This window comes from Zea mays, chromosome 3, assembly GCF_902167145.1.
Source record: "Zea mays cultivar B73 chromosome 3, Zm-B73-REFERENCE-NAM-5.0, whole genome shotgun sequence".
In the NCBI taxonomy this organism is placed as follows: Eukaryota; Viridiplantae; Streptophyta; class Magnoliopsida; order Poales; family Poaceae; genus Zea; species Zea mays.
Genome location: NC_050098.1, coordinates 43,747,428 through 43,750,004, shown reverse-complemented (window position 1 = coordinate 43,750,004; position 2,577 = coordinate 43,747,428).

Here is a 2,577-nt window from a genome sequence, read left to right as displayed (position 1 = left end):
GTCGGCGCGGCGACTAGGTCGAAGGGGGGCCCTCCCCTCAGAACAAGGTTCAGAAAAAACTTTCTTCGAGGGGGATGCGTATGCGAAAGAGCTCACACGAGCAAGTTCACATGCCCCATACATCGGTTGTAAGCATGAAGAAAGATAATAACAAATGGACCCATGCTCAGCGTATGGCAACCACCGTAGTAAGGGTCAGCCCCTAAACTATGGACTTAACCCAGTAAACCTTCGAGCAATTCTCACAAATTACTCGAGGGCTCGGGCTACATCTGATAGATGTGCTTGCACACACCATTCATTGGTCATAAGCAGAGAGCAAGACACTAACAAATGGACCTACGCTAAGGACGTGATGACCACTGTAGGAAGGGTCAGTCCCTAAACTGCAGACTTAACCCGGTAAACCCCACGAGTAATTCTCACAAATTCCTCGGGGGCTCGAGGGGCTGCATCTAGTAGATGCGCTTGCGCGCACTAAGGAAATCCGCCTTTCAGAAAAAAGCCTCTACATAACTCTAAGGAGTTGTGTAAATGCTTGGGGGTTGTTGTTGGGCACCCACGAACGGGGTGCCCAAACAAAGCCCAAGAAGTCCCTGCCGAGCAACCTCGCGAGGCAAAGCGGACGACCAAGTCCCCGCTGAGCAACCTCGCGAGGCAAAGCATACGACCAAGTCCCTACTGAGCAACCTCGCGAGGCAAAGCAGATACCAAGTCCTTGCCGAGCAAAACTCGTGAGACAGAGTGAACGACCAAGTCCCTGCCGAGCAACCTCGCGAGGAGAAGCAGAAGACCAAGTACCTACAGAGCAACCTCGTGAGGCGTAGCGTACGACCAAGTCTCTGCCGAGTAACCTTGCGAGGCAGAGCAGACGACCAAGTATCTATCGAGCAACCTTACCAGAGACTGGCATAAGAGAAGGCCGACCCAATGACATGAGCTCACGTCAGCAGGACAAGACAGATCATCACCACACTCTGTTTGGGCCTTGGGTACGATGTTGAAAGGTCTCTCACAGATGTCAGACGACACCTCACCACATACTTTCTTAGGCGAACCACCACCGGTGGATAGGACCAGTCAATCCCAGTCGAAGGGATCTCAGAATCAGAGTGTCTATAGAGACAAAAGTATCTGGAAAGATGTAACAGATACACCATACCGGGTATATGCCTACGCACGCTGGCAAGTGACACATGCCCATGACGACAGGCGAAGCTATGCTACATGCTACTGTGTCGTGGGACTGACCCACAGGACCCACCACTCACTACTACAAAGATATCAACGTCTGACTCGCTACAGGGACCTGTATGATGAATGAGCAACACGGAGCACCAAACCAGGGGTACGACTACACACGGCCCTACGGGCAGCACGACACCAGGTGCACAATGTCAAGCCGGGGCAACAGACCAACCTCATGCAAGGTAGAGAGCAAGTCACCCCTGTAAGGTCCTACCTTTGAACTATAAAAGGACGGGCCTTCTTTCTTCGATGGGCACACGAGCACACTTGTTGTAACACACTGATTACATTACTACAATCAGCACTACACTAGAGTAGGGTGCGCACCCGAACCAGTATAACCTCGGTGTGTCAGACCTCTCGTTCAAATTCCAGCGATTCACCATTCGAAGTGAGTCCGCGCTAGCACCCCTACCGAACACAAATCTTACTACCCCTTGGTTTTCGAAACCACGACAGAACCTCTATAGTTAATTTTAGCAGCTAGTTATTAGTTTCAGTGGTTTTAAATAGTGCCTAAGACTTGCAAACAAAGTTCTTCTGGTTCTTGTATGATTAGTTGTCTTTTTCATAATTGTATAACCCTTCAATCTCGTTTTTATACTCATACAACCACTTTAGGCCTACTTTGGTTACTCTTAGACCGGAGTGGTTTGAAGGGATTAGGGTATGATTAAATCCACAATATATCAAAATTCCCATCAATATATCTCAACCCACTTCAATCCCCTCATTCCAATAGTACCCAAACTATACCTTAGGGTTTGAGTTATATAGATACAAAAATATGTTAGTGGGGATAACAAAAAGAATGAACAAGGGAAAATAGAAAACAACTTTTCTTTCACTTATTATGCGTGGTTTTATTCATGATTTCCTTTGGGATACCCGTTAGTCGCATAAATATTGTTATAGACTTTGGCTTCAAAGTTAGAGTATTTCGAAAGTGAGAATACATGACACTCTTCCGTGCATCTAATGAGACGTGTCGTGTACGTCTCCCGTACCCTCCATCTATGTGGCATCGAGGATAATCTTCGGTCATACCAGATATGGAGACAAAGTTACCTCCTCCTTCGGTTTGCAATAGTTTTTGGTCGAACGAGGACCTTTGACGAGGCCTTGCTCCTAACAGTAGCCCCTCATGGGATTAGCTCATTTTCTATAATAGGCTCAAGCCATGAATGAATTAAGATGAAGGGAGTTTTGTGACGAATGTCCGAAAAACATCTTCCGTTGATCTCATTATTGAAAATAGGAAAACAAAAATACGCTTTGCAGTGTAGTTGACGAAAAAACGTTCGAGAGCAGCCCACCGTGCAGTGAGTG